Source organism: Mus musculus, chromosome 17 (assembly GCF_000001635.26).
Source record: "Mus musculus strain C57BL/6J chromosome 17, GRCm38.p6 C57BL/6J".
NCBI classification, from domain to species: Eukaryota; Metazoa; Chordata; class Mammalia; order Rodentia; family Muridae; genus Mus; species Mus musculus.
In genome coordinates this window covers 5,528,273-5,546,145 of record NC_000083.6, presented here as the reverse complement: position 1 = coordinate 5,546,145, position 17,873 = coordinate 5,528,273, and the positions used below count along the sequence as shown (strand labels likewise).

Below are 17,873 nucleotides of genomic sequence, written 5' to 3'. Positions count from 1 at the left end.
CTGCAGACAAAGCTTGGTACCTGTGATGGTTTGAATATGTTTGACCCATAGGAAGAGGTACTGTAAGGAGATGTGGTCTTGTTGGAGGAAGTGTGTTACTGTTGGGGTGGGCATTGAGGGTCTCCTCCTATGCTCAGGTTCTATCCAATACATAAGAGACCCACCTCCTAGCTGCCTACAGGATAGTCTTCTCCTGGTTCCCTTCAGAACAAGACCTAGAACTCTCAGCTCCTTCTCCAGTGCCATTCCTGCTTGGAATGCCACTGCCATGCTCCTACCTTGATGATAATAAACTGAACCTCTAAACCTGTAAGCTAGCTGTGATGGTTTATAAATGGTTGGCCCAGAGAGTGGCACTATTAGGAGGTGTAGCCTTGTTGAAGTAGGTGTGTTTCTGTGGGCATGGACCTTAAGACCCTCATTCTAGCTGCCTAGAAGCCAGTATTCTGCTAGCAGCTTTCAGATGAAGATGTAAAACTCTCAGCTTCTCCTGCACCATGCCTGCCTGGATGCTGCCATGTCCCCACCTTGATGATAATGGGCTGAACCTCGGAACTATAAGCCAGCCCTAATTCAATGTTGTCCTTATAAGAGTTGCCTTGGTCATGGTATCTGTTCACAGCCGTAAAACCCTAACTAAGACACTAACCACAATTAAATAATGTCCTTTATAAAAGTTGTCTTAGTCATGGTGTCTTGCCACAGCAATAGAAACCCTAAGATAGTACCCCTCTCCCATGAAGTTTCTCAGGCCCTGATTTCTTTCAATGCCTCTATGTAAATGGCTTGCCTCAGCTCAGTCTGTACCATAAAAAGTCATGCCATGAAGAACTAGAAGAACTTTTTTTTCCCTGGGGAATTCTTTTGGTCTACAGAAACCTCCCACACCTTCACACATTCCTTGTTCTATGTGTGTTTGCTTGCTTGTTGGGCAGCTGCTTGCTGAGATAGTCTCTCTCTCTGTAGCCCTGGCTGGCCTGAAACTTGCTTTGTAGACCAGGCTGGCCTTGAAGCAAATCTTCCTAGCTCTACCTCCCAAGCGCTGGAATTGTAACTGTATATTGTCTTGCCCGATTTCTTCTACAAAAATCTTTAAAATTATTTCTATCCCTTTGCAGCTTCAGTTGTCAATTTCTAGGGAAACCAAAGAGGGCTTGAGACTGAGAAAAAGGAGTATTTAACAGGAAATTAAGATATATGGTTCCTCTAGACCAGTGGTTCTCAACCTTCCTAAGGCTGTGACCCTTTAATACAGTGCCTCATGCTGTGTTGACCCCCAACCATAAAATTATTTTGGTTGCTACCTCATAACTGTAATTTTGCTACTGTTATGAATCATAATGTAAACATCTGATATGCAGGATGTCTGATATGTGAGCCCTGTGAAAGGCTTGTTCCACCCCCAACAGGGTCTCCACCCACAGGTTGAGAAAGGGAAAAAATGAAATTTCTTTGAATAAGGAACTCTACCTACATGACAGGGTGTTATGAGGGGAGAGGGAAGGCTTCCAGCGGTGTTCAGGTCACTAAAGGTTCTTCAGGCGACATGCTTCTAGCAGTGGGGCGGCTAACTCAGCACAAATGCTCAGTTCTAGCCAAACTCACAAATAATGGACAATGCCTTGGGTTTATCACTTATTAAATCTATTTATCCAGTGCTCTCCCAGCACTCCTGTGCCACCAAAATCACCCAGAGATTCCACTGCCCCGGTTCCCATCACTACTGGAAAGAGCATCCTAACATCTTGACACAGGCAATGGCGTGCTGCCTGCTCTTGACAGGAAGGACTGACTCCCAGGGCCTTGCATTTCTGAAACAATGCCTGATATGGAGGGACAAGAACGCTGTGTGGGAGAGTGGGAGGGAGACAGAACACTGTTTATTCTCTGAGAAAGTCTTAGGAACACATGAGCATCCTTTCCTAACAATGCCGGGATGTGAAGTTTAATATAGATGTTGCTATGGTGATCTTCACATTTGCAGATTCCCCGGGCATCTCAGCATTGTGCTATACTTTGAGGTAGTTGTGAAAATAATTTCCTAACATCATCTCAAGGGGAAAAAAACCAAAAAACCAAACAAACAAACACCCAAAAAATAAAACAGAAAGGTTTGCCTACTGGGGATTTGTGTTTCCCTCTCACTGATTTTCTACACTTCTGAATCCAACTCGGAGTCCAGATGCATATCTCTAGAACTCGCTTTTCTTGTGACCTTGCCTAGGAGATTTCCTAAGTACCTGACAAGATAAAAACAATCAGCCATTTTTTCAAAAATAACCCTATTTCTAGACTCTATTGGAACGCACTTATCTGCAATGCTTCATTTCTTCTCCATGCCCAGGAAACCCCACACTGTGACCTCTTACTGTTCAGTTACCAAGTACCTTTCCCCCGGGTAAATACTGTCCTGTCCGACAGTTTTTTCTACTTTCTCGTGTATTGGGGTAGAGAGGTTCAGGAACTTGCACAATCAGGTTAATTAAAACTACATGATACCAGCTTAATCCTTTTTCAAGCTAGCTTACTGCCTTTTTGAAAAACAATATAAATTATAAAATAAAAAGTAGCCAGATGGAATGTTTTAACCCTAACATATCACAGAAATACTAAAGTTATAAAATTAACCAACTTGAACTCCCCTTCTTAGGTATAAATATGACTTACAGCATCTCAAATTTTCATGTAAGGAAGAATGAATCATGCATGGGACTAGTTTTCTCTGCTTTACTTCATTTTCTCCTGTAGCTATGACAAACAGCATTATTAAAGCAACATAAGTGAGGGAAAGGAGCTTGTTCTGACTTAGTTCAAATATATGGTCCACCATGACAGGGAAGTCCAGACAATGGGAGTCTTAAGCAGCTGGTCACCACCCAGCCAGTCAGAAAGCAGGAAACAAAGTCCACCCAGAGGTTTCCGTTTTATGCATCCAAGGATCGCAGCCTAGAGAATGGTGCCACCCACCCTTAGGGTGGACCTTCTCTTTTCAGTTAACCTAATCAAGATAAGCCCTCACAGGTGAGCTGGAGACTTGCCTCTTTGGTGGTTTCAGATCTGCCAAGTTGACAACACTCACTAACACAGTAGCCTTCAAAAATATATATTTCTTGCTTACATAGAGGCTCATTTTTATTAGTAATAATAAAATGCCCAGGCAGGTAAGGAGTCCTGACATGAGCATCTTTAAGTGTGACGAAGCCTGATAAATCAGTCCAAAGGCTTCATACTGGCACCAGAAAAGGGGGTTCTGGGAAGAGACCTCACTAGTTCCTTTTCATAAGACTAGAAACCTAAGTGTCACCATGAAAAGAAACTAATTCAATGCTCCTGCCATCCAGCCTCAACCAGCTGTAAAGAATCCAGGTGGCCTCCTGAGGGGAGGTGGCCTCCTTCAGAAAGAAAGCCAGGAACATACATGGTGTCCTGCATCTTTTCTGTGAGTGCTGAAGCAGGGTAAGTGTCAAATCCAGATGCAGCCTGAGAATCCACAGACTCTGGCACAAAGCCTTCAGTGACCCCCAACCATGAGAGTTAATGGGCTCCACGCAGGTCAAGAAACCTTGAGGCTGGACTATCTGTCACGCAGTTCCCTGGCCATAAGGACAATCTTCTCCCAGAATTCAGTGTTGCTGTCAACTGTTTATGTCACATCTGTGCAAATGTCAGACCCAGGAAGTCTCCTGGGAGGATGAGCCCAAGACACACACTCTCTAAAGTTCTTGCTGGCATCCATCGGTGGGGGTGGGGTGCAGAGGCCCTGAGGAGGCCCCCTTCCATGCCCACACCCAATGACCAGGCAATTACAAAACACAGCATGCAAGATTCTCCAGCATGTAGTGGGTCCAGTTTCATTAAGTCAATAGCTCTTTGGATACTAAAATGATGATTGGGGATCAGAGCAATATTTCCTAAATTAAAAATAAAACCTATTATAACTGTAGTGGTTACCTACATGGGGCCAGCCACACTGACAAAAGGTTGGTAAACTGTAAAACAAAACAAAACAAAAATCATTTTGAAAGATCCATTTTGAAAGTAGCCAGAGGACATTATAGAGAGGCCCACCTTAGCTCTTACTGTGGTCTAAATGATTCAATTATGTTTTTCAGTGACCTAGATAAGACCCACAAATGGTGGGAAGTGACCATGAAAGTGTAATAGCTTTTCCAGACAGAGTCCCCAACGAGCCTTCTGGGGGCAGAAGGCAGGAGGTGGTAGAGTCTGCCTGGTACCAATAGGTGTCAGTCCTCAAGGGTGCTCCTGGCTGCACCCCCAATGAGAGGGTCCAGCGAAGCTCTAATGCCACAGTCCAATCAATACATAATGAACTATATAAGAGTGTATAAACATGTAGACATAGATTTTTAAGTATGTATGTTAATATAAACACATTTTATCGTTAATTTTTTGGCATTGTATGTACATGTAGTATTCGCACATGTGTATGCAAGCTCGTCTGCCTGAAGGTACACAGGCACACGTGTGTGCTCACATGTAGAGGTCAGGTGCTGATGGTGATCTTATTATAATTAATGTATAATTGTACTTAATATATAATTAGTTATAGAGTCACTCACTCCCTACCTTACCCATTTAGTTGGGGGTCTCTCCCTTACACTCAGCATTTCAGTTTGTGCCCAAACAGTTTGCTCCAGGGATCCCCTGCCTCTGACTCCGAGGGCCATGAGTACATCCGGTGTGGTCCTAATGTCTGTCCAAGACTGCTTACTGAGTCCCTTCCTCAGTCCTATGTGTTAACTTTAAAACTTAGCAGCAATTAGTTCCTCATTAAGCCTAGCACTGTGCTTCCTTCGAGGTCTCCTGTGACTGTTGAGGGTTGTATAATCTTAGACCTGTGTGTTTCTAACTTTTGTAGTATAGATCTCAGGACCATCAAAGCCATGGATTCAGAGGTGATACCACTGGGGTCTCAGGGATCAGCAGCCCCTTATGACATGCATACTCGGCTGAGTCACATACACTTACTAGAAACAGAGTAGGGAAGCTTGGTCTCTTCTCCACGTCTCCATTCTCTCCATCAAGAAGTCCAGGTTCCCTTAGGAACAATGAAAACCGACTTCCTGTGGAAGTGTACGTCATGCTCACAGCACCTTCTACATCATGGTTTGTTGACATCTCCGTTTAAGAAGGAGGCTCACAAAGTCAATGAAGGCCACCAGCCCCAACTGTGATGCAGGAAGAGACGTGTGTGTGTGTGTGTGTGTGTGTGTGTTGTTCAATGTACCCTCCTCCAAGCTGATCTGAGAATCACAGTCACATAGTCAGAAAATGGGAGACACTGAAGAACAGAGCTGAAGAGGCACTAATGTCCCCTAGTCTACTGCAACCACGGTAATGGGGACAATGCAATACCCAAGAGAAAATGTGACCTGCCTAGCAGTTTCTGAACAGCACATTACAAGTTTACCTCCCAGGGTCCTATGCATCTGGCTTTGTCATAGTCAATGCTTAAAAAATACCTCCCTCCCCGTGTGTGTGTGTGTGTGTCTGTGTGTGTGTGTGTCTGTGTGTCTGTGTGTCTATGTCTGTGTATGAGTGCATGTGTGTGTCTGTGTGTCTGTGTCTGTGTGTGTCTGTGTGTATGTCTGTGTCTGTGTGTGTATGTCTGTCTGTGTGTCTCTCTCTCTCTCTCTCTCTGTGTGTGTCTGTGTCTGTGTGTGTCTGTGTCTGTGTATGAGTGTATATGTGTGTGTGTCTGTGTGTGTCTGTGTGTATGTCTGTGTCTGTGTGTGTATGTCTGTCTGTGTCTCTGTGTGTGTCTGTGTATGTGTGTGTGTGTGTGTAAGCATGCACTCACAGGAGCATGCACACGTGTGCACCAGGTATACTCACACCACATTTTGCATGTAAGGACCAGAGAACAACCTCAAGTGTCAATCCATTTTGTTTGAAAAGAAGGTCTCTCCTGCTGATAGGCCAGGCTGGCTGCCCCATGAACTTCTGAAGATGCCCCTGTCTCCATCTCTATCTCACAGGAAGTGTGGAGCATAGAGGTTGCAGATAACCACCACTTGCTAAGCTTTTCCATGGTCTCTGGGCATCTAACTTGGGCTCCTCTTAGCAAATTCTTTACCCACTGAGCCATCCTCCCTGGCTCTGACCACTACTTTTGTAAGCTCTTCCTTCCTTTCTTTGGTGAACACCTGTGCATGCCCACCTTAGTCAAACGCAGTACATTATCTAAGAGGTTGCTACAATTCTTTAAACTCCCCTCTTCCAATATCAGAGAGGACACACAATAGAATTTTGCATTTAGTTTGCAAATATGTGCTTGCACATGCAGAATTAAGACAATTAGTGAAGAGGGCCGACCTAATTCAATTATAATTTCTTATTGCCCAAATGCATCTCAGGAAACACAGCAGTGCCTGCACTGCCAAATTTCATGCCCGAGCACGTGACAAGGTTTTCAAAGAAAAGTGACCATGGACCACTTGAAACCTTCATTAGCCCTTGCAAGGCAAGAAGCTGAGCCCCTGATGATGACTGGATGGAACTGCCGGCGCTCGGGATTCAGATGCAGGCGGAAGCACCTTACCTCATCAGCAGGAACATCCTCAGGAACAGCCATCTGGATTCCAAAACATAGAGCTGGTCCCTAAACTGCACCCGTTTAAATGTCAACAGTGTGCAGTGCTGCCCAGGGACACGGACAAGCTGCCTTTCCTACGTGGTGCTTAACTAGCATGTTAGCCATCGCTGCGGTGTCTGAAGCAGGTGGCTGGTGGCAGTGTTTACCCATGAGGAGAGTCCTTTTATCATTAATAAGCAAAAATCACAGCGAAACAGCTCAAGTTCAGATCAATAGTGTAAAACAGTCCTGCCTCTAAGCAGTCAAATTTTCTCATAAAGGAAATCAAACTTTACATTATAATAGGAAAGTTTAAAAAAGAGAGAGAGAACAAACCCCACTTCCTATTGTGAACTAGCAGAAAAAAATCAATTGCTCGGAAAAGTTCCAGTGAACTTATGAACTCTTCATACCTATAAAACTTCTATGCAATTACTGATGTCCCTTCAAAGACACGGGGCAAATATATGTGAGGGACAGTAAGTGCTCTGAAGCCTGATTCTTTTGGTCCCACCTGGTCTCTGACTCAGATGCCATTTTACTAATAAAAGAAACAACCTAGCTGATTGTTCATTCAACTCAGTTGTCCAAGCACCCACTCAGCACTACTGAGACACAAGATGAGTAAGCTGGTGTTAATGTCTCTTTTCTTACCGGAAGTGCTTTCCATTTATTAAGAACCAAATCCATACATCAGAGGGAGCCTCACATTGTGCCTTAGATAAAAGTTTCAGCAAGTACCAAGCAACTGCTGGTCACAGCCTTCGTCAAGGCAGAGTTCTATGCTCCATGGCTTCAGCAGATTATTGCTGGCTGGGCATTTCTAAGGGTCTGAGAGGAGAAAGAGTTAATGCGATGGAAGGGTGGCAAAGAGGGTGAATATGCTCAGAGCACCTTGCATACCTGCCTGGAAATGTCCCCAGAGACCCGCGCCTTTGATTGATTAAAATACAGTAACAAGAAGGAGATCACCAGGCTGCCTGCCTGGTCTATCATCAAAGGGTCACCCTAAGTGCCCTCTAGAGTGCCTTCTCAACCTGTGGGTGGAGACCCCTTTTTATCCATTTCACAGGAGTCGCATATCAGACATTCTGCATATCAGATATTTACATTGTGATTCATAACAGTAGCAAAATTACAGATATGAAGTAGCAACCAAAGTAATTTTATGGTTGGGGGTCAACATAACATGAACCTTGTGTTCTGTATTTGTACTGTTGGACTGGGGATAGATAGATGGATGGATGGATGGATGGATGGATGGATGGATGAATAGATAGATACATAGATAGATACATAGATAGATTTTCCATCTATCAGTTCTGTTTCTCTAGAGAACCCTGAACATCACAGTGACTTTTTCTTATTTCACTTCCTGGGTTATCCTTGGTTCTCACTGGAATTCCTACCCTGTTTTAGTCTATGTTTTATTCTGAACAGGAACAACACGAACTGGTTTCATGACCTAGTAACGGATTAAACCTCTCAGCTGGGAAAACTCTGACCCGAAACCTTCAAGAGCTGCCTCTGGGGAGATAGATGACCCCTCCTCAGCTCCAGGGAGGCTAGGCATCTAAAATGCGTGCCCCTTCCTTGCCACACAGTCATGGTCTGGGTGTACATTATCCTCCATGGGCTTTTTCGCGTGAACATTTGGTCCCCAGCTGATGGTATTATCCAGCAACAATGTGAAATCTTTAGGAGATGGGGCCCAACTGGAAGAAATGGCCGACGGGAGGAGGGTGATAGTGTGAATTTATAACCCAGCGCTACTGTCTGTCCTCTCTCTGCTTCCTGCTTCACCCAGAAATAAACAAACAACCTCACACCCCTGACCTCAAAGCCGAGAGCCACTCCTGGAGCCATGTGGGACTGCTATGACACACTCATTGTGCCCCTCCCTCAAACCATAACAGGAGACAGACCTTACTGGCTTGCCAGGTATTTGGTTATATCAATGAGCAAAAGAATGCCCAGCACTACCCATCCCAGGTCAGCCGACTCAGGCTCAGGACCCCAGGCATTTTAGGGGTGACCATAACCCATGTCCACTACAACACAAGCTCATCAGCCTTGAAGGAAGGGACAAAAGGTGGGGCTACAAAGACTGTGACTCACTGTTCCTGTCAAAAATGTCACTCGGGTGACATCACAGCAGAGGGTTTGGAGCAGTGAGGGACAAAGAGCCACACAAAGAACCAAGGAGAGGCCACCGAGAACAAGCTTTGTGTAGGGAGAAGTGAGCGGGGCACGTGGACAGAGCAGCAAATGGTTGAAGATACGCTATCACTGACTTGACTAATCATCCGACATGGCTGAGTATGGAAAAGCTCTGCTTGAGACTGCAGCAAGGCTGTGTTAGGGAGAAATGCTCAGTCTAAACGTGCCACAGGGTGCTCCTCCACATGGCACAGGCTGCCAGCTTCTGACGGCACCACCGCGAAAAGAGGCTGAGAGGCACGGTGCCCTTTTACATAAGGGGGCCTTATTTCTCGTTTAAAAAAAAAAAACACGAGATTTTTCACTTTCAATCACTTGTCATTCTAGATAATGACAGATATTAAAGCCTCCCTTTTCCTGGCTGATTCCAGATCACTGGTTTAGAAAAACACTCGCCTGGCTTTGTAAATCCAGTTTGCTGCCCAGAGATTCGTAGGCAGAACAGCTGGCCAGTCAGAGGCAATGCAGGGTAGGATGCACAGACTCACTGGCTCTCTCCTCCCCTCCCCTCCCCTCCCCTCCCCTCCCCTCCCGTGTCGTCCTCTCCCTTCTCCCTCTCCTCTCCTCCCCTCCCCCCTCTCCCCTCTCCCCTCTTCTACTCCCTCCCTTCCCTTTCCCCTTCCCTCCCCTCCCCTCTCTGCTTGCTCTGGGCTAGGACTACCTACTCTAAACCTAGCACCACTGTTCAGCACCTGGGACAAAACAGAACATTGCCTTTGCAAAGTTCTCTTTGTCTAACAGTTCCGGGGGGGGGGGGCATGGAAGCTGAATAGGGTGCAAAAACCAGCTTTCAGCAATTCAGAGAAGCCCCCAAGGACCCCCAGGGTCCTCCACTTATAATACCTACCTTCTCTTCATCCCCCATCACTTCAGTGTCCATAGGGGGCGGGGCATACATCGTAAAGAACATAGTGCTATACATGAAGGGAAGGTGGGTCAGTATCCTGATATATTTCAGACTCTGAGTCCCACGGGACCAGGAGCTCTGGCAAAGCTGTTCTCTCTGAAGTGAAATCCAGGTCAGCTCTGGCTCCTCCAGTTTGACAAACACACCTTATGAGGCTCGGGGACCTTTGCGGAGCTCAGGTGCCAGGACCCCATATCTCATCGGGATGGTTTCTCTCCTGCCAGTGCTGCTGACCTCCATTCTCCCGGTCCTGCATTTTCCTCTGTTAAATCCTAGCTCTGAATGAATCTAGCTAACCACCCCCATGGTCGCAGACACAGCTGGAGAAAACCACAGAGTAGGTAGCTAAGTCCCCAGTCCTAGAAGCTGAAGAGTCCCACGTCCCTGTTCCCGCAACATCCTTCATAAGACAGCAGGCCTGGTCAAGTAGGTCAGGCAAGGGCATTTGGGAAGGGGGTGGGTGGGAGCGTACTGAACATTCTAGACCAAAGGAGTGGACAGGTAGTCAGGGATACTAGGGTGGGAAGGGGCATGGCAGGCTTTAGATGCCACAAGGAAGTCAATTTGTCTGGAATTGGAGCAAAGTGAAACAATTGGATGTATGAGGTTAGGGAAGACCAGGCCAGTAGGCGCTGAGCCTGGGGACATAGATACAGATTCTGCTTCACTCCTCAGAGCTCTGAGAAGAAAGAAAGTTGCCTGATTCTGGCTCTTTTGAAACATTTCCTGGGGGCCGGGCGACGGGGGGGGGGGGGTGGGGGGGGGATAGGGGTGTGGTGGGGGGGATATACTCTTTTATTTGGTGTTTTGCCTGCATTTCTGTGCACCACCTGTATGCAATGCCCAAAGACGCCAGAAGAGGGCATCAGGGACACCCCCATCCCCACCTCTACCCCAGAGCTAGAGTGACAGGTGGCTGTGAGGTACAATGTGGGTTCTGGGAATTGAACCCCAATCCTCTGCAAGAGCAACCACTGCTTTTGAGCACTGGGCTCTCTGCAGCTCCAAGCCTGCCTTTAAAAAAGAGATTTCTCAAAAACCTGCCTAATTGAAAAAGTAATGATGGCCACTTTCCCCATGGGATGGCAAACGGCTACTTTACCCTGAAACTCGGTTGTAAGAGTTTTGCCATTCAGGAGCAGAACAGAGGGTCCCATCTCATCCTGGGAACTGGCCAGCACACTTAAGTCAGAGAAAGAAATGAGGTATGTAAACCTTAGAAGGAAAAGGTCAAAACTGGAGCTATTTGTGTATGAAATGCTAAACTAACTATTAAAAACCCGAGAGTCCACTATGAAACTCAGTGAGATAATGAAGTCAATAAAAATCTCCAAATTAATTTGTAGAAGTCAATACTTTGTGCATCTATAACAGAAACAGCAAAATGATATTTGTTTTAAAGTTCTTCTCAAAGCTCCTACCTTTTGTGCTTATTTATCTATGTGTATGTGTCTATGTGTATATGTGTGTGTGTCTGTGTGTACTCACGCACTACAGTGGACATAAGAAAATCAGAGTACAATCTGCAGGAGTTGGTTCTCTCCTCCTGCTGTGTGGGTCCCAGGATTTGAATTCATGCCACTGGGCTTGGCTGCAAGCCCTTATCATCTGAGCCATGTTTCTGGCCCCCAGAAGGATATATTTAACAATCAGTGTAACAAGGACTGTGACCTGTGACCTAGCTTCCTTTCTGTTGGTGTGACAAGACACTGGCCAGAAACAACTTGAGTTTATTTGGCTTCTGGGTTAAACTTCATCACTGAGGGAGGTCAGTAGTGGGCTAGAGTCTCCTAAATCAATCATTGATCAAGAAAGTGCCCTACAGACATGCGTACAGACCAATCTGATGGAGGCATTTCCCCTGTCAAAGTTCTCTAGGTTTGTGTCAAGTTGACAAACTAACCAGCACAGGCTATACATGTTTCTTATGGGGAAAACTTATAACAGACCCGAGGATACAAATGAACACTTGAAGTGTGTTCTTGTACAAGCAGATACAACACAATTATGTCAATTATTCCTATACCAATCTATAGATGTAACTCCAATTTAAAAAAATCAATGATTTAAAAAAAAAGAAATCAGAACAACCTAATTTTAGAGCTAATGGGATGCTTTCTCTGGCTACAGAGTGGCTACAAAATGAACACAGAATTGGAATAGGGTGGGGGTGACCTAGCAGGCCCAGACATAACTCCAAGGAGAAAATCTGGGTCAGAGTTCAGGGTTCAGATCTGGGTAGCAGTGGCAATTTAGAGATGGTAGGAAGTTGAGTGATATTTCCATGGAGATTGGACACATCAAGTAAGGGAGAGATTGAATATAGGCTTGAAAGTACAGTCATTGAACAAAGATTCTATAAGCCTTCCCCAACATTCTTAAAACTAAACCCTGATGGTGGCAATGTCTCTGGGGCCTGTGGAGATGGAACAGTTAGCTGGGAAAGGCTTCTTAGGTGTTTGCTCGTGGAGCATAGCTTCAGCATCCTGACCCTGCTAATTAGTGTCCTTGAGAGTCTGTGTGATCAGGACCGCCTTCCCCACAGATCCTCAGGAGCACTGGTCCTTCCCGACCTGATGTTCGTTTCTCTCTCTCTCTCTCTCTCTCTCTCTCTCTCTCTCTCTCTCTCTCAATCTCTCTTTCTCTCTCCCCCCCTTTCTTTTCTTCTTATCTTGATTCAAAATTGTGCAAGGAAAATAATAGGGCAGTGATTGTTTTTAAGCCCAACCTCACTGAATCAATGTCCACTGTCACTGGCAAGACACAAGCATCTGGTCTTGTCTTTATTCTTCTTCTTCAAGCAATTAGTAAGTGGCATACAAACTTCTTACTGCCATTAGTCCACCATTCCCCCAGAATCCACGTCCTATCGGCATTGCTTGTTCAACATTCCTCCCAACACACCTCCCACCAGAACAAAGTTAGTTTAAATTTATCACCTGCAGTCACTCCTCAGACATCTTCAGAAGTCACTTTGGGAGCCGGGCGTGGTGGCGCACGCCTTTAATCCCAGCACTTGGGAGGCAGAGGCAGGCGGATTTCTGAGTTCGAGGCCAGCCTGGTCTACAGAGTGAGTTCCAGGACAGCCAGGGCTATACAGAGAAACCCTGTCTCAAAAAAACAAAAAAACAAACAAAACAAACAAACAAAAAGAAGTCACTTCGGTATCTGGTGTTTGATCAGAAAAAGAAGTACGTTTGTTTTGGGTGCAAGCAAGCTGTCATGCAAAGCATGTGTCTGCTGAAATGTGGGTGAAAGGAGCAGAGGCCCTGAATTAGGTTGGTTGAAACGTCACTCACTTCAAACACCCACCAGGCGAGGTGTTCTTGGCATATTACCATGCAAAGCTGTTAAGGAGGGGCCTTGGCTCTGATAAGCCCCTGGGTGGTTTTGTTCTGTGCATAACAGTCCGAGACTCCTGGAGGGCTCTGTGAGTCCTCTGCTTCTCTAATGAACTCCAGAGGAGGCCGTCCTGCAAACCCACAGCGCTCACTTGGGGGAGCCAGAAACTCAAATTGGCTCAGCAAATTAAAAACCTCCTTCTGGAATCTGATTTATTACTACTGAGCTACAAACAAACAAACACTTTCTCAAGGAAAGGTACAATTCTATGAGGCCTTTTATTTTAAACAGTTATTTTTGCTGTGTGGTTCAGGTTGGCCTGGTATTCATTACATAGGCAGCTTAGAACTTGTGGCGATCCTCTTGCCTCATCCTCTGAAGTGCTAAGGTAACAGATATTCTCACACATACTTGGCGTCCCCAGTTCTCTCAGGCATCACCTCCTCTCAGGAGCCTCTCCCTGCCCCATCCCATGTGCACTTCACTGTGCAGTCCTACAGTTTTCCACTGTCTGCATTACCATATTCTGTAGCCACACGGTCCTCCACAAGAGAACTTGTGTGGCTCCCTGTGGTGTCTGTAGAACCTGGCACAGTGGCATTTTGTAGGATCACAAGTCTGTCAGGATATGTGTCCCTTTGGCTCCGAGTTCCCATGTACTCATCTGTCAAACTGTCTACGGTGGGCCCCAGAGGTGGGCTATGAATGGTACCTGCAGCAGGCCATTGGCAAACGTCAGCTGTCTCTGGCATACAGTGGTGGGAGGAACAGTAGATGCCTTTAATCATGATGAAGCTAAGAGAGATGGCTCAATGTTAAGAGCACTGAATGCCCTTCCAGGGGACCCGGGTTTAATTCCCAGCACCCACATGGTTCCAGGCGATCTGGCTTCTGTGGGCACCAGTCACCAATGTGATACACAGATATGCAGGCAGATAAAATATCCATGGAAACCTAAACAGATGAATAAAACTGAAGGGACTGGTGACAATAAAGGTATTATGTGTAGTGACTCAATTGGTCTGGATAGTTTGGGTATCTAACACAGCTGGGCTCAACTGTCCCACTCGAGGAAAAGGTGCCACCACGTGTGAGGATCCCTGAAGTAAATGTTCCTGACTGTGTGAGATAAATACAGAAGGTGAACAGATGACAGACACGGAGACTAAAGGCTCTCAAGTTTGCACAGCCTTTTCTCTTACATATGCACCTGCAGACATAGCTCCAGGACCACCATCCTCAGCAGCATCACTCCTGTGAGCTTTGGAGGCTGTGCAGAGCGGAAGAAAAAGCTGCCACAAAGATGTTCCGTCATCAGACACATGTCTAGCTTTGTATGTAGCTCATGATCTCTCTCTCTCTCTCTCTCTCTCTCTCTCTCTCTCTCTCTTGACTGATCTTCCACTTAACTTAGAGTTTGCTGATTGGCTAGACTGTCTGACCAGCAAGCCCCAGTGACTCTTTTGTCTCCACTTCCTGAACTCTCCTGAACTCCCCGAGGTTACAGTGTGGGCCACCTCACCTGACTTTTTGCATGGGGGTGGGAGAGCCAAACTCTCTTCCTTGGGCTTGCATGCTAAGTATCTCCCCAACTCCACTCTTTCATTGGTTTGAAGGCCAGAATCCTGGTGGGTGAAATTTATCTCACTAGCATCAGTGGGGGAATTATGTCAAGCCTTAAAAAGGACCTTCTCCTTTCCTATCACATCATCCCCTGCCTCCCACAGAGATGCAACTATTAATATACAGGCTCTTTGGTAACAAGGAACCGTCTTTGAAACGCCACATTGATCCTCCACTTTTTTTCCATGGATGAGAAGAGGCAGGCAAAATGCTCCCTGGTATTTTAAATGGGACTGCCTGCCTTGGAGGCGCAATTCAGGCTCAGCGTTAAGGCAGCAACCTGACTCCTTGCGATGCTGGGTGATTCACAAGAGAGGGACACTGTGTTAACACACAGTTCAGCGCAAAGCTTCCTTGAGTGAATGGGCCTCACTGTGTCAAATAAAATTTGAAAGGTAGCTAAGTTAGTCAAAAGGTGTGTCCAGATATATATTGAAAGGGAGGAAATATATTGAAGGGGAGGTATCCTTGGAAACAACAGTGCTCAGAATGCTAAAGAGGAGGTGGAGAATTGGAACGGTTGAAAAATATCAAAATGTACTTCAAAAAATAAAAAACCAAACTACAGTCCTGTTTCGGCAAGTCGGCAGTTTCAGATCTGTGCCGCTAGCTTTGTGTCTCACTGACTGCCAGCTCCAAAGGGGTCAGGGCTGCATCAGTGCCTGGTAGGGAAGGGCTGTGGGCACAAATATACTATTTTGTATTGGAGGTGGATTAGAATTTATTTCTGCCTTTGAGTTATTTTTACCTTACTTCTAGTTCATCCTTCTAAAGCCCTTGGCAGGGCCAGAGTGAAGGTGGGGGTTCCATCTTATCTCTGACAAGCTTTTGTCTAAAACACTTTTCTCACCTGAAGAATGCTGAACCTGGTCTACACTAGCCCTGAAATTACCCACTTACCAGCCTTTATGGGATGGGCGCTGTGGAGGGACCTGTTTGTCCTTAAAACATTCTCCTTGCCCTGCCTCCAACAATCAGTCTACTCTCTCTTGCAAATCCCCTTGATAAACGAATAATAAAATTGATAACTTGTTAAGACAATTATTCATCACTTCGAAGGAAGTAAACCAGAAATCCACACTGGCTTATTGGTGAAGTGTTGACTGAAGAGCCGGAAGGGGGAAGGAGTTACCCCATCATCCAGGGAGGCTTAATAGCACCCCGATTTCTCTGGCAGTATCCTCCATTACCGTCTACATGAGATTTGCTCCATTAAGCCCTCAGAATCCTCAGAAGGTTCATGAAGTTGGAGTTGTGGTATGGGAGGAGTGTGGAGGTCTTACCTTGTACTTAATATCCAGAAAGCACGTGGCTCAGTCAGGCAGGGAGGGAGAACAGAATCAAGAACTTACTCGGTCGTGAATTGATTCAGCAAAGGGAAAAAAAATAAGCCATGAACATGTGCTAGAGGGTTCAGAATTGTGTCTATCCAGACAGCCATTGATCGTGGAGAGAAGTCGGGGAGGGTTTCCCCGAGGCTGTCAGCCAGCTAGATCTCATGGATGCTAAGTGCTCTCTGACATCATAAAGACCAAAGTGGCTCATCGGTACCCTGATGGATGATGCAGAATAGACAGCCTAGGATGTCTCAACCTGGATAAGGACCTTCAGCTATCGGCACAGGCTGCCAACTCCAGGCATTCTGCTTCTATCACTCACTGTCCTCCTGGAAGCACCAACCTCCAGCCACCTCCTCAAGTTCCCTTCTTCTCAGCGACAGGAGCAAATGCAAGCCTTCCTTCTGGCGTCTCCCTCGTAGGCGGGAAGGGAAGAAAAGCTCTGAGTTTTTCATAATTAGGGATGCCAGCCTACTGGCTCAGATCACTGATGCTGGAGGAAAGCTTCAAGAGCATTAGAATTTTAAAATATTAAATATATGTATATATACATACATATATATATATATTTATATTTCTTGAGAGATGCAAAGGGGATTGGCCACAGACACACAGCCAGATGATGTCGCAGTCGGATGAGAACCCAGTGCCCTTTCAGCAAGCTTACTATGTCTCAGGCAGACTGGAACTACAATAAAAAAAACTAAATCCAATGCACAAAGCGTGACAGCCAACTAACCATGTGATTCCAAGACCCTTCTCTGGCTTTGTAAGAAGAGCAAGGAGTGGAACCCCAAGTTATATGATGTTAACGTGCTGGGTCTTCAGATTCTTGGGACTCAATGGACAGAGCAAGGGCACTAGAAGAAGTGACATTTTGTCATGGAGTCTAGTCAGCCCGGGTAGAGTGCACACGTGTGCACACACACATGGGCATGTGTACACACATATAAATGCACACATGCATGTGTGCACACATGCACACGCCCGCACACACAGAGATTATTCATCCCAATGTCACTGTGACCCAGCAGAAGATCCCTGCAAATGGACTGAGACATGAACAGTCCTCTCCATGCAGAGCCTGAGAGAAGCCTCAGATTTAACACCAACCCTGCCCTGTATACATGCACACTCAGGCACACACGAATGCATACAGGTGTGTGTGTGTGTGTGTGTGTGTGTGTGTGTGTGTGTGTGTGGTCAGAATCATCCTCTGTCACTCCTTCACCTGATTGGTTGGGGCAGGCTCTCTCAATCAATCCCAGAGCACGCTGATATGGTTAATCTCACTAGTCACCTTGCCCCATGTCTACTGAAACTTTTTTTGGTTTTTAAGGATCCCAACACCAGTCCACAGGCATATGCGCAACAATTCTCCAGTTCTCACATGCACGTGCAGCAACTGCTTTAACCACTGAGCAATTTTCTAAACCCCAGATTCATTTAAAGAATTATTTTTATTTTTATTTTTATTTTTATTTTTATGTATGCATGTGCCCTAGAAAGCCAAAGGAAGGCCTTAGATCCCTTGGAAGTAGAGTTACAGTCAACTATAAACTGCCCTGGAAGAATAGCAAGCACTCTTAACTACTGAACCATCTCTCTAGCCCCACCCCAGCTCCCATATTCATTTAAAACCTGACTGTAACCCTCAGACTCCAGCTCCATTCCCCTGAAACTAAGCTAGTGGGAAGAAGGGCCTTGGGTGACAAACCATGTGTGCTCTCTGTTCTAGAATTTTCCCCCTGAAAAGGGCTTGATGCTGTCCCCCTATATCACTAAGCCAACTGCTCCAGAAAATGCTATCTTCTTAAAGAAGTCCCCTAAATGCACAGGACGATTGATC

General features: G+C 45.9%; 1 protein-coding gene across 8 annotated transcripts in view; it reads right to left on the bottom strand.

Moving 5' to 3' along the window:
- Positions 1-17,873, bottom strand: part of Zdhhc14 (zinc finger, DHHC domain containing 14) — a 261,330-nt gene that overhangs the window by 207,746 nt on the left and 35,711 nt on the right. The window lies entirely within an intron of this gene.